Source organism: Bubalus kerabau, chromosome 19 (assembly GCF_029407905.1).
Source record: "Bubalus kerabau isolate K-KA32 ecotype Philippines breed swamp buffalo chromosome 19, PCC_UOA_SB_1v2, whole genome shotgun sequence".
Classification (NCBI taxonomy): domain Eukaryota; kingdom Metazoa; phylum Chordata; class Mammalia; order Artiodactyla; family Bovidae; genus Bubalus; species Bubalus kerabau.
The window spans coordinates 17,669,770-17,685,018 of record NC_073642.1 but is presented as its reverse complement, the minus strand read 5'-3'; the positions used below and the strand labels follow the sequence as shown (position 1 = coordinate 17,685,018).

Here is a 15,249-nt window from a genome sequence, read left to right as displayed (position 1 = left end):
CTGGATGGGCAATTTAGAAATACTTAATCAAAAGCCTTTAAAAAGTACAGACCCTTTGACCCAACAATTCTACTACAATTATTTCTAAGGAATGGAGACAAACATCTATGTGCAAGGATCTTCATCATTTCATCACTGTTGCTAATCATGAAAAAATAAAAACACTCTGAATGTCTAACATTAAATGAATTACCATAATACAATGGAATAATATTCCATCATTGATAACGATGTTGTTGTAGGACACTTGTATTAATGCAAAAAAATATTCATGTTATATTAATAAATGCGCAAAATACTTTTGTAGCATGTCTGGTTTTTGTTTAAACACACACATATATATATGTGGATAAATGCACAGAAAAAATCTGGAAAGATATACACACCTGTACATTGTTCTCAACTTTTTCATCCATGGACAGTGTTTATTTGCCTATGACAATTCAATGCATGCCTTCTGCCCTTCAACAGTTTCTTGATCTCCTAGGAAACGTCTCCAAGTCTTCAAAATGTAACTTGTTAAAAACAAGACAACAGGCCCAAAATGGAGTTGCTTTTGCTAAGCCTCATGTCACCAAACCAAGATTCAATTATAGTTTCAGCTCTCACAAAAATGGAGTCTTAAGCTGGTCAGTAAGGAATGCTCTGATCAGCATGAGTGGGGTCATCTGCCTGATAGACCCCTGCCATCCCCTAAAGGAAAGTAACTTTGCAATAACCAACCAGCTTTTTTGCCTAGAATGGCTTCCTTGTTCTTGCTTCCTTCTGCCTACTCAAATCTTTCATTTTATACAGCTCCTCAGAAGCTCCTTTCTATCTGCTGGATTGGATACTGACCAATGGGAATCAATTTTTGTTCAAATAAACTCATTTTTAACCCACCTCAAGTTATCTTTTGACAGTTTTGGTGTCAGAAGTGGGAATCAAAGGCGATGCCCAACAGCTTCCAAGAGCAACAAAGAAGCAGGGGTCAGTACCTGCTGAGCCTCTTAGGACTGCTGGTTTCTCTCTGCCTCTGGAAGTGATGGGTAAGCCCCCCTCAGATTCTAGCCCCACAGCTTTTGTGTTATAAGCCTTCAGACATTATCTGAGCACTTCTTTTCACTGGATTCAGAAACTGGCCAGAGTTGGGCTGGGTCTGACCTTAAAGCCAAATGGACCAGGTCAGACTGAGTGTGAGCTAAGCCAGATTTGGCTTAAGCTGGGCTGGGCTGAGTGTGATGTCTCAAGTAGATAAAATTTTGTTTTGAGGCTAAGCAAGCAGTTTACCCTTCCAAAGATAATCTTGAGTTACGGTGGCCACAGTGGAAAATGTAACTTAGACAAGCTTATCCACATAGGAGGTATAGCCTAGAGAAAAAGTGTTCTCAGCCAGTCACTCACCATAAAGTATAGAGGGGAAATTGTTTCTCTCCCTCTAGAGTGTCTGATGACCAGGATGACATCTGCTGGGACAACTCACTAGCTTCAAAACCCATAGATGGCATCTTGGGAAAACTACCAGAAGCCAACAGAAGGTAAGAATCCTTAAAAAAAAGTCAGATCTCCATCTGTGATGCCTGGTCAAAAGAGGAAGGTAACATTTTGCGTTGTCTCTTCCTTTCCAAATTCAGATTGGCAGACTAAAGGACACAGGAAAGAACTAGGTCTTTCAGTTGTGGCTTGTGAATTTGCTTTTGGGTATCCATGGATGGTTGATTCTTTCTCTTCTGGGGACAGTTTATTGCTTTCTTGTTTGTCTCACTTTATTTATGTATTTTTGTGTCTTTGTTTCTGTGCTGGGCTTTCTCTAGTTGCAGTGGGTGGAGGCACTCTTCCTTGTGGTGCACAGGCTTCTCATTGAAGTGGCTTCTCTTGTTGCAGAGCACAGGCTCTAGGTGCACGGGCTCAGCAGTTGGGGCAAACACACTTAGTTGCTCTACGGCATATGGGATCTTAGTTCCTGGACCAAGGATTGAACCCATGTCCTCTGCATTGGCAAGCAGATTCTTAATCACTGGACACCAGATTCTTAACCACCGGACACCCTCATTTTTCTCATTTTGTGTCCTGAGAACTTGACTTGGAAACTGTCAGGTTGGGATCGCCCAAAATATGGCCAAACAAAAATGTGGGTTGTACCCCATTTGCAGCTAACTGGGGCCCTGTTATAATAGCTGTTGTCAATTGTCAGGGGAGTTGTCTTTCTTTCTTTTGGTTATACTGTGGCATGGCTCTGGATCTTGGGATGATAGTATCCTTGGAGCCCCCTTTGGGGATGCCTCTTGCATTCACAGTGTTGCTCAATATTGTCAAAATTACTCACTGTTTGTTCTGCTCAAAATCTGATAAGATATTTGGAAGAAACTGTTTTAAGTAGTTCTATGGAGGAGTGTTTACCAGATTGAAAGCTGATACTCAGAGTCAGACAGGAATATTTCTTTAGGCTTCCTTCCCTAAGCCAAAATGAAACAATGTACCCAAAGGGAAAGAAAAATATTCTGCAGGCTTTGTGGAAGGATTAGGGGAAAACATTCCAAAGATACACAATTCTAAACCTAGAACATAAAAATTTTTTATTTCATCTCAGTCAAAGATCTTCTCCCTGATATAAAATGCAAATAGAAGAAAGTATAGTTGTATGGGTGGATCAGCTTCTGATATTATTCAAGAATTGCAGCTCAATTATTTGAGGAATTCAAAACAACTTACAGAAGGAGTTTTACAAGAACAGAAATGTGCCCTTAGAAAAATTGAAAGCCCACCGATCCTTCTACTAATTCCCAAACCTCCCCTATTTCTTTCAAAAGGCTTGCACATACTGTAAAAAATCTGAAGTTAGGGAATAAAAATCCTTCTTGGTAAAACTTGTCTTCTTTCTCTGTGCCTTTTGAAATGCAAGTATCTACCTGGTCTTCTCCGGGAACTAAGGTAATTCTTATCAGACGGAGGGGAAAAAAGGAAAGCCTATTTTGAAAATTAGGCCTATGAAGAATTTAAAAGTCTCTTTCACAAATATTAGTAAAAAGCTGTAGCCATCTGAGTAGGTAACCTTAACTTATTCCATCTGCCAGAAAAATAGTTTGGGTCCAACTGTACACCAGTGAGTTTTGCATTATCATACCTGTCTCAGGAAAGATGTAAGACTTCCATTTGCAACTGCCCAGAGGTCCAAGTATGTATGTCACAGGTCTGTTGTTTTGTTTCTGCCTCCAGAATGTATCACCAAAATTAACTCATAAAGAGCTCTATGTAATATGCTTAAAGATAAACAAATTAAAAATTTGTTTTAATTTGCTTAAAAACAAAGAATCAAACACAACTGAGCAAATAACATTTTCACACTTTCAAAGACAAACAAGCATTATTAATTTAAAAAGTGCATTCTCAGAAACACAGAAACTAACCCAAATGTTTCTCAAGTTCACTTGGTCTAGGATTGTGCACGTGTGTTCAGTTGCTCGGTTGTGCCCAACTCTTTGCGACCCCAAGGACAGTAGCCGTCCAGGCTCCTCTGTCCATGGAATTTTTCAGGCAAGAATACTGGAGTGGATTGCCATTTACACCTCCTGGGGATCTTCCTGACCCAGGGATTGAACCCACATCTCCTGCAGCTCCTGCATTGACAGGTGAATTCTTTACCACTGAACCACTGGGAAGCCTTTGGTAAGTAAAAGCTAGTTTAAGCTTGTTGGTTTAATTAAAACAGGTATATCTGTAGAATTATCAGTATTAAATATAAAAGTTTTATTCTACCTAGCTTTACTAAAATCAAACAAGCTCACGTTTTTTGTGTTACAGAATTTGTCAGTAAAAAAGATAACTTTGTCAGCAAAAAAAAATGATGTTTAGCTCTTTCATGTCTCATGAAATTTTTATATAATAATATAAATATAATTGTTAAAAACAAGTAAATAGATAATGGATAAAAGTTTATAAGTTAACTTTTTAACAGTAATTATGTTTTATGGTATGTCTACTTAAAAATAACTTGAAAGTTATACTGATATAAGTTAAATATTGAATGTTCATTGAATTTCTAGTTCATTTCCAAACAAGCTGAAATTCTGAAACATTAATTATTGACCATAGGTTTATCCACTTCTGGCTTCCTTTTACAGAGTAACAAAAATGGGTCTTTATGTAAACACATATTGTGCCATATTGAAATTTTCACTGTGAGGAAGAATATACTTCTAGAAATTATGAAACATGTTTATACATTTGCCAGTGCATCCTTGGAAGAAAAGTTATGACCAACCTAGATAGCACATTGAAAAGCAGAGACATTACCTTGCCAACAAAGGTCCATGTAGTCAAGGCTATGGTTTTTCCAGTGGTCATGTATGGATGTGAGAGTTGAACTGTGAAGAAAGCTGAGTGCCGAAGAATTGATGCTTTTGAACTGTGGTGTTGAGAAGACTCCTGATAGTCCCTTGGACTGCAAGGAGATCCAACCAGTCCATTCTAAAGGAGATCAGTCCTGGGTGTTCTTTGGAAGGAATGATGCTAAAGCTGAAACTCCAGTACTTTGGCCACCTCATGCGAAGAGTTGACTCATTGGAAAAGACCCTGATGCTGGGAGGGATTGGGGGCAGGAGGAGAAGGGGATGACAGAGGATGCGATGGCTGGATGGCATCACCAACTCGATGGACGTGAATCTGAGTGAACTCCAGGAGTTGGTGATGGACAGGGAGGCCTGGCGTGCTGCGATTCATGGGGTCACAAAGAGTCAGACACAACTGAGTGACTGAACTGAACTGAACCAAGAATGCTAATGTAACAGACAGTCTGTGATTGCTTACTTCTTAGTTTTCACTAAGAATAAAGAATTCTAAGGGTTAAGAAGTTTCATCAATGTACATAAGTAAAACCACTTAGAAAAGTAAGGGTGAAAAGAAAAAAGTGTTCAACAAAAGCGTGTAAAGGGACTGGCTGTTCCAGAATGAGAAAACATACAGGACAAAAACTAAACATATATCAAAAGGTTGTAGGCTTGTGGAAAAGGAATGTTGGAAAAAGAATTTTATGTATGTTCAAGCTGGCTAAGATCAGAATGAATTTAAGTTTTTTTAAAAAATGAGTTTTAATACCAAAAGTACATTCAAAGTGTATATTGTCCAGGCAAGACTAGTCATCACCCTCTTTTCTCTCACTCCCAGTCCATGCATCAAACGAGAGGGATTAAAGGTCAAAAGGTGATGCGAGAAAGCACTGGAACCCTCCCAAACTCACAGTCTGATCTGACTCCTAGGCACTGTCAGAAACCAGAATTTCTCAGGACCACCCAGGGAACTGGCCTGAGCCCTGCTGCCTCCAAGACAATTCTCCTCCTGCCCTGATGACTTTCAAAGGAGGGATGTCTGGGTAAGTCATTCTGACAGCTCAGTTCATTCCTTACATCTCACTCCCAGGGAAATAAAAGATAGGTCTGTCACAGCCCGTAATTATAGCAATGCTCAGTGGCACAGAGTTTTCATAGCTCTGCTGTGCTGGGGAAACTCAGGATTCCTTTGCTAAGCAAACCTTTGCTGCAGGAGAGAGGCAGGAAGGGACAGGCTTAATGTGGTGACTATTTCTTCTTGCTCTTTCACAATCCTCCCTGGCCCCTCTAGGCTTGCTCCAAAACAGTTCTCAGAGTTGCCCACTGCTATGGGTATCTGAGACCTTACAACATCACCATCTTCACTTTAAAAGTAGGAAAAAAAGGTTCATAAAAAATGAAATGACTTTACCCAAGTTTGCAGAGCTAGTTCCCAAGTCCACTCATTCCCTTTTCTGAGTTATTTATTATTATCAGTGGTAGATTAACCATGAAGTTTAAGCTTCAGAGTCCCTCTCTTCCATGGAATTCTTTCAAGACCTGGGAGGAGTCCTAGCTACATGTTTACATTGTCATGTGTTTTTGTATAATTTGCAGACGGAAGATATTTTGACTACAATTAAGACCCCTATTTATTTCTTCTTCAACCTCCTACTAATACGAGTACTTTGCCCACATATTGAGTGATGCTGGAATTGAGCTGAGAACCTAGGTAACCTGGGTTTAGCTGGATTTATCCCTATGATTTACAGTAACTCTTGTGTATACTTTAAGTTGGGCTTCCCTTCAGTAGTAAAGAGTCTGCCTCCAATATGGGAACTGCAGGAGATGTGGGTTCGATCCCTGGGTCGGGAAGATCCCCTGGAGGAGGAAATGGCAACCCAGTCCAGTATTCTTGCCTGGAGGATCCAATGGACAGAGGAGCCTGGGGGGCTGCAGTCCATGGGGTCACAAAGAGTCAGACATGGCTGAAGCGACTTAGCACTCACACACGCATACTTAAGTTGCTGTTAGTCATCTTGGCACAACAAGGGCTTCCAGAAATGTTCCCACATATGCAGATTCCCCACCATCATGACATGAAGGCCTCATCATTATGGAGATGTTGCCTACAGCATCCAGCCCTGGATGTCGGGGATGGAGGAGCAACAAGACACGGAGTGGGCAAAGCCAGAATTTGGTCTAGAACATGTCCTTTCAGAACTTACAGCTCTGTTAAAACAAACTCAATGGAAGCTTTCCCCAATTTGACAATACTTCTAAAAATTTACCTGACATGACCCCAAAACAAAGTTAGGACACTGAAAGAAAATGTTCTTGGAAGATCAACAGGGAAAAATAAATGTTGATCAGCCATGCCAGGAAGAGGTTGAACTGTCCTTATTCTCTATGGAAGAGGATATAGTAAAATGTCCTGTGAATATGGCAAAGAACAGTCAGCCCCAAAAAGTTATGATAAAAAGGATTATAAAGAAATGCCAGGAAGTCAATTAAAAAATACATTATTTTTCTGGATTTCGTGAGGCCTGCGTTATTTGTCAGCTTTTTAAAAAGTCATTACTTTGTAAAGGTTTCTTATTCTAAATAAATATTTCCATTCGTGTTTAATTTTGTATTTGTAATTTTGTACTCTTCCTGTGGCTCAGTGGTAAACAACATGCCCACAATGCAGGAGACACGGCAGGAGCCACAGCGTCAATTCCTAGGTCTGTAAGATCCCCTGGAGAAGGAAATGGTAACCCACTCCAATATTCTTGCCTGGGCAATCCCATGGACAGCCCATCAGGTTGCAAAAGAGTCAGACACAATTTAGTGACTAAACAAAAAACAACAGCTCTTTTTTTAATGAGGAACCCCAGAGTTATATACGCTTCAAGCCCCACAAAATCTGGGTCCTCTCCTGATTATCATATTTATTGCTGTTCTTCAGTAGCTAAGTCATGTCCGACTCTTGGAGACCCCATGGACTGCAGCGGGCCAGGCTCCTCTGTCCTTCACTGTCTCCTGAAGTTCGCGCCAAACTCCATAGCTTAGCCTCACCTCCCTTCAACATGCTCAGAACACTTGCATTAGCCTACACTTGGGCAAAATCATAGAAAGCTTATTTTGTAATAAAGTATTTAACAGCTCATCTAATTTATCGAATATTTTATTGAAAGTGTAAACAGCATGGGTATCTGGGCTCAGAATGGTTGTCAGTATACCTGGTGTTTACCGCCTCAACGATGATGTGGCTGACAAGGAGACTAGGAGCTGAGGTTCATGCGTGCTGTCCAGCATCAAGAGAGAGTATCATATCACATATCCCTAGGCAGGAAAAGATCCAGATTCAAAGTGGGGTTTCTACTAAATGCATATTGCTTTCACGCCATCGTAACATGGAAAAGTCATAAATCGAACCCCTGTAAGTCAGGGGCCACTTGTCATGTGTGCCGAAATTGTGCTAGTAGGTTCACAGACGATATCACCTTTCATTTTCACAACAGATACATAGCATTTTCTGCATCACATTGAAGGGAGAACCGAGGTTTAAGGAAGCTAGATAACTTGCCTAGGAGCACACAGCTTATGAGTAGTAGGACTAGAATAGAAATGCAACTCTCTCTGGAGTTAAACCCAACATCTGGCCTCACTGGCAGATCAAAATTAAGCTCTACAATCTAAGCATCATGCAGAAAAAGTAAGAACAGGATAAAAATCACAGAGGACCACAGTTCTTTGTAAAACCTTTCTATTTTATCTTCTCCTGTGAGCTCCTATCCACAGGAAGCAGTGGGGGAAGATGGATGAATATTCATCAGACATCTACAGATCATTCTCAACTTAAATGCAGTTACATCCTGGAATTCTAAGTTGAAAACATCAGAAGTGCAAAATGCATTAAATACACCTAACCTACCAAACATCATAGCTTAGCCTAGCCTGTCTTCAACAAGCTCAGAACACTTATATTAGCCTATAGTTGCACGAAATCATCAAAAGCTTATTTTATAATAAACTGTAAACCATAGGGGGCTTCCCAGGCAGCACTAGTGGTAAAGAGCCTACTTGCCAATGCAGGAGACCTACAAGACGTGAGTTCGATCCCTGGGTCGGGAAGATTCCCTGGAGGAAGGCATGGCAACCCACTCCAGTATTTCTACCTGGAATATCCCATGGAAGAGGGGCCTGGTGGACTACAGTCCACAGGGTTGCAAACAGTTGAACACGAATGAAGTTACTTAACATGCACACACATAAATCATAGGGCAGCCTGGCCATCTTCATTTTTGGCACAGCCAGATCTTGGCAAACATACCTTTGCTTCCTGAATGATTTTGGACCCAAAATGTTTCCCACAGTGTGTTCTATTTTTAATCAACTCTAATTGGTCTTCTTCTCCCATTTGTGAATTATAATACACTTTGCCTCCAGGCATGCGTCACTCACAGAGTTCAACAGCTCCTCCAGCCTCAGGAAGACATCAAAGCAAGTTGCACTGATCACTGCCCATCGGTTCTCAGGGCTCAGAAGCACACTGCCAGTGGGAGTGAGGAGGAGGTGGGTCTGGAGAGAAAATGCCTGTCCTGAGATTCACTAGCCGGATTCGTCCATGAGCAAATCCAAGAATTAACAAGGAGAGCATCACTACCCTTCTCAGAGAAAGTATTATTTGGACCAAATTACACCGTGCTATCTGGTATTGAGCCATCTTCACTTTCAGCCTCAATTAGTAAAACGAATTAAGGGTTGATTGGATAGAGCAAGGCTATAATCTTGGCATTGTTGACATTTTTAGACTGGGCGCCTCTTTGGATGGGGGCCGGATCCTGTGTGCTGTAGGACATTTAACAGCATTAGGACACAAAGCAGTATAGGATGTTTAACCAGTAAAATCTTCCACGATTGTGACAATCAAAGTTGTCTCCAGACACTGTCAAATGTCCCCTGTGGGGCAAAATTATTCCTAGTGGACAATCACTGGAGTCAACCAAAAAGATAGTTATTACCCCAGATCAAATGGAGGTTTCCTAGCGCTGATCAGGGCTCAAGGCAGGTCCAGAGGTCATCTGCATCGAATCAGTGTTTCATCTCCATGCACCCCTAACATGCCATGCATGAAAACTGCTCTAACCATGGGTGGCTTGGAATGCATCCAAGCACGTTTTTGTCCTGAATAATGGGAAATTAGCTTTCCTGAAAACATCTCTCTGAACCAAATCTCACAAAGGCCAAGTACGTGTAACATAAGCACCAAATTCACTGCAGAGTGAACTATCCCATTCTCTCTGCAGATTTCAGCAAGAGACAAACACAACCATGTCCCAGGGAAGTTATCCATACATCAGGTCAAAGACATATTTATTTGTACATTATTATCATTTAAATTTGGTTCCTATGCCGTTTCCAGAATTAAATAACAGCAAGGGGAGCAAGACATTTAGAAGCAAAGAACAAAGGGATTCCCAGATGAGAACTGAAGAGACAGAGGGCTGAGTTGGCAGGCACTCTGTAAATACTAGCGTTAACTTCAGTCACTCCGTGTGACTCATAGTCACACCAAATAAAACTGTATACATACAACTAACTCACTTCAACAGACCTCCTTGAATGGGGTCTGAGGACTGACTCTCTACCAAGAAGAGATAGAAAGAGCCATAAACAGAGAAAAGATGGGGTTGGTCCAGAAGAGAATAAGATTTACTAGTTTGTTCAATCGCACTTGAGCTATAAAACGTAAGGGATAAATTCCTCACATGAAGCATTTGTATTCAAAAGCTGAAAGGCTGTGGAAAGCTATAGGGTCTCTCCCCTCTTCTTCCCTCCTCTTCTTGCACCTCCTCCTCTTTCAACTTGTCTTCTTCCTCCTCTGATATTAAGATCATAAATGTCATCATCATCATTATCTATATATGGATATACACTTGTTTTATGATACAAGCAAAAAAGGCCTGATAGTCTCAATTCTTTGGGAACATATTCAGAATGTAAAACTAATTGAGTGAAGGAGGTGGTCCCACTAAGGCGAATGCCTTCAGATAATTTTCCTCACTTGTTTATGGAGGAAATAGGTACAGACATAGAATTCTAGCCATCCTCTTGTTGGCCAGTATAGTTGAATTCAAAGTGTGTTGTGTTCAATCGCTAAGTTGTATTTGACTCTGTGACCCCATGGACTGCAGCATGCTAGGCTTCCCTGTCCTTCTCTATCTCAAAATCATGCCCATTGAGTGGATGATGCCATCCAACCATCCTATCCTCTGCCATCCCCTTCTCCCTTTGCCTTCAATTTTTCCCAGCATCAGGGTCTTTTCCAGTGAGTTGGCTCTTTGCAAAGGTGAAGTCAATAAGAGATGCCAAATCCTGACATCTGGGGGTGAATAGATGCCAAGATTAGGATGAACTATCTATCACCATAGCTGAATAAAGAATCATAAGTAGTAACCCTACGTAAGCTTAGAATACAGCTGAAATGCAGAGAAAGCTCCCATCTCTACTCCTGATGCTGATCAGCATGTGCAGAGATGACAGAACCCTGAAAGCAGGCCAGTAGGTTTGGGCAACCCAGTATAGGGCCTGATATCTGGAAGATATCACAGGTAGAATTTTCTAGCCCCTCCTATTAATGTGTCAATGTCCAGGGATAAACTGGCTAACTTGTCAGCAGGGAAACAGCAACTGAATAAGAAAATGGTGATCTCCAGATAAGAGGACCATGTGCTGTGATACTTCAGATCAGCCTCTCCTGAGGAGAGGAACTAGGTGTAGGGTAGCTCCCCACTCCCTGGTGGCTCAGGTGGTAAGGAATCCTCCTGCAGTGCAGGAGCCACAGGAGAGGCAGGTTCGATCCCTGGATCAGGAGGATCCCCTGTAGGAGGGCATGGTAACCCACTCAGTATTCTTGCCTGGGAAATACCATGGACAGAAGAGCCTGATGGGCTATGGTCCATAGCATCGCAGAGTCTGACATGACTGAAGCAACTTAGCACACAGAGCTGTGCTAAGCTACTCAAGAAAGGAGTGTCTACCATCTACAAGAGGCTCTTTCTTCCAGGGGTATCAGGAGAGCTGAAGCATTGCATTCTGATTGCTGATCATCATGGCTACATTTCAGATATGGTGTGCTCATAATTTTAGGAACCCTAGCCAATAAATTTAATTCCTCAAGCTTCCACTTGGTACTCAATCTAATAGATGTATGACCTTAAGAAAAGTATAACTCATAAATATCTTCTCTTTTAATATTCCTTTCCCACAAGAAGAGAATCATAGAATAATACAATTTCACCCTAAAGGCTACCTAATTCAGTATTTTCTTGGAAGGTCACAAATCTGCTGAGAGTATATGACCTGGATTTAGGCATCACAAGAGACAGAGCATTGAATTTCACTGAATCACTCAGAGAAAAATGTTTATTTCCAGTAAAATGCTTATTCTTCTTTGGAGAAATGTCTGTTAAAGTCTTAGTTATTAGTATATTTCCAATTCTTCTCCAATAGTTGCTAATATTTTTAGAAGGCAGGGGCTTCCCTGTTGTCTCTGTTGATAAAGAATCTGCCTTCAATGCAGGAGACCCAGGTTTGATCCCTGGGTCAACAAGGTCCCCTGAAGCAGTGAATGGTGACCCACTTCAGTATTCTTGCCTGAAGAATTCCATGGACAGAGAAGCCTGGCAGGCTACCGTCCGTGGGGCCACAAAGAGTCTGACACAACTGAGCAACTAACACTTACATGTTAGAAAGCAGAGAGAAGGCCTCAGCTCAGAGGCTCTACAGCAAGAGTCCAGCTGGATTTTAACAGCACCTCATTGTTTATATTAAATATATTTTTACATACGGTAGTTACACATCTTGCATGTATAAAATATATAGCAGGAAGAGCTATATAACAGGGAGTTTGTACACAGCCTGATGTTCTGTGATGACCTAGAGGGGTGCCATGGAGATGGGGAGTGGGAGGGAGGCTCAAGAGAGAGGCAAAATACATATACTTATAGTTGATTCACGTTGTTGTACAGAAGAAACCACCCAAAATTGTAAAGTGCAATTATCCTCCAATTTAAAAAAATTTTAAAGAAAAAATTTCAATATATTTATTTTTGTGGCTACTTTCTATTTTTACTGAGTATGATAGCTTCCCTGATAGCTCAGTTGGTAAAGAATCCGCCTTCAATACAGGAGACCCCAGTTCAGTTCCTGGGTCAGGAAGATCTGCTGCAGAAGGGATAGGCTGCCCACTCCAGTATTCTTGGGCTTCCCTTGTGGCTCAGCTAGCAAAGAATCTGCCTGCAAGGCAGGAGACTCCGGTTCAATCCCTGGGTTGGGAAGATCCCCTGGAGAAGGGAAAGGCTACCCACTCCAGTATTCTGGCCTGGAGAATTCCATGGACTGTATAGTCCATGGGGTCAAAAAGAGTTGGACACGACTGAGCGACTTTCACTTCACTTCACTACTGCTATATTTATGGTCATATATAAAGTGTCACCTTAAGTAACATTTAAGTTAAAATGAATAAACATGCCAAGTAAACAATATTATCGTTGATTCAGTGTTTCAGGTTTAAGAATAAAATAAAATTAAAAAAAATATGAAACAAAACTCATGAAAGTAGCATTCAAACTACTGTTTTGTGAGGAAAATATGATCTCATTCCTACTCCTTTAGAAAAGAAAAGAAGAGGAAACTGTGACCCAGAGGGTTAGTTATATGGCTTGCCCAAGACCGCATAGCTCCAAATTCCAAAGCCAGGATTTGAACCTAAGTCTTCTGATACCAAGTGTTATCAGTTACCACCTGTAGCGGATGCTACACGTATGCCTCTTGGGTCTCCCCTTCAGGACTGAGACACTCATCCACCCAACCAAAGGAAATCACCAATAATGACAACAGTGACTGACAGCTCTCACCTGGGTCCCACTTTGGGAATTACTGTTGAGTGAAGAGATCTCTAAGGTCATGCCCCCTGTTTAGAAGCAGCCTATTACCGATGACTGGTCAGTGGTGTGGGGCGGGAGGTATAAAGGGCCAGCCCCCTGCTCACGGGAGGAGACAACCGTAAAGGGCCATCTGAGTTCTGGGACCCCTGCTGGGATCAGCTGGAGTCTTTGTTGAGACCACCTTGCATTTCATCCCCTCCCCCTGCCCAGACTTCCTTCCTTCCTTCCTTCCTTCCTTCCTTCCTTCCTTCCTTCCTTCCTTCCTTCCATGTGTGGAGCTGAGGCCCTCCCTGGTACACTTCCTGAATGCAAATTTGTGTCTCAAAATCTGTTTCCCAGAGAACCTATAAAACATCATCTTTCTTCTCTATTTTAAAGGGAATAAATGAAGTTTCTTATCAGAATACCATATCATTAAAGAGAATACTATGGTTTTTCCAGTGGTCATGTACAGATGTGAGAGTTGGACCATAAAGAGGACTGAGCACCGAAAAATTGATGCTTTTCAACTGTGGTGCTGGAGAAGACTCCTGAGAGTCCCTTGGACTGCAAGGAGATCAAACCAGTCAATCCTAAAGGAAGTCAACCCTGAATATTCACTGGAAGGACTGATGCCGAAGCTGAAACTCCAATACTTTGGCCACCTGATGCCAAGGGCCAACTCATTGGAAAAGACCCTGATGCTGGAAAAGATAGAAGGCAGGAGATGAAGGAGACAACAGAGGATGAGATGGTTGGATGGCATCACTGACTCAATGGATGTGAGTTTGAGCAAATTCCAGGAGACAGTGAAGGAGGGAGCCTGGTGTGCTGTAGTCCATGGGGTCGCAAATAATCTGGTATGATTTAGCTACTGAATAACAACAAGTGAATGTAATATACTAATTAGTGTGACCAGATTACAGTTTTACAACTCATTTCCAAAGGCTGCTGTCAAACTTAAAAAGCAAGAAGGGAAATGGAGTATAATCATAGGAGTATAATCATAGTATGATCATCATATATGAGTTTGAGGCTTCCCTGGTAGCTCAGACAGTAAAGAATCTGCCTGCAGTGCAGCCAATGTGGGAGACCTGGGTTCGATCCCTGGGTTGGGAAGATCCCCTGAAGGAGGGCATGACAACCCACTCCAGTATTCTTGCCTGGATGTCCCCATGGACCAAGGAGCCTAGCGGGCTACAGTCCATGGGGTCACAAAGAGTCAGACATTGACTGGGTGACTAAGCACAGCACAACCTGAGTCTAAGAGGATTTGGGGGGGTCAAAAATGAATCATCAGTTTGCAAATGAGAGTTTACTCTTCAACTGTCATGTCAATCATAAATTTAGTTCTAAATGTTAAAGTGACAACTGGAAATACAGGAATTTCAATATTTGAATGCATATCCACAACAGACAGTAATTTTATAGAATTGTTTTAAAGAGTATACTATTTTAAGAGAACTTTTGATATAATTTCAAAAATATAAAATGGAATAGAAAATAATAGGGACATTTCCTCACCTAACAAACTCAACAAACATTTAATAAAGTCGTGCTAAGTACTTACAGGAATACAGACTTGAGAAAGATACTCCTATTATCAAGGAATGAGCAATATATTAAAGGGTTGGGACTCTATCATAGTTTCTTGAAAAACTGTTGCTGTCTCATTCTCTTCTGTCCTTCCAGAACTCCAATTTTAATACATGCTAAACTTTCTCTATCTCTTACCTGCCCTTCAGCATAGCATATTTAATCTTTTTGCCTTTTATGCTTCAGTCTAGATAGCTTCGTATGACCTGGTCTTCAATTCTTTCTTCAGCCAAGTGTAATCTACAGTTAAATCTATCAAGTTCTTAGTTTGGGTTATTTATTTTTTCAGTTCAAGAGTTTCTATTTTGTTCCTTTTTAAATCTGCTGTATAACATTATATAGATGATAGTTCATGGCCAATTTTTCAAACTTGACTTCAATATCTTTGAACATAATGACCAAAGCTTTCCCACATTCTGTGTCTGATAATTCTAGTTTCTGGAGTGCAATAGAAA

At 41.2% G+C, this 15,249-nt stretch overlaps 1 protein-coding gene and 1 long non-coding RNA gene across 2 annotated transcripts in view; both read right to left on the bottom strand.

Moving 5' to 3' along the window:
• The window catches only part of LOC129634366 (cytosolic carboxypeptidase 4-like), an 88,533-nt gene that overhangs the window by 57,628 nt on the left and 15,656 nt on the right, over positions 1 to 15,249 (bottom strand). The window lies entirely within an intron of this gene.
• Positions 445 to 7,603, bottom strand: LOC129634367 (uncharacterized). Its single transcript, XR_008705590.1, has 3 exons — positions 7,508 to 7,603; positions 3,104 to 3,239; positions 445 to 515 (listed from the first exon to the last, which is right to left on the bottom strand). It is a non-coding gene; the product is annotated as an uncharacterized LOC129634367 (long non-coding RNA).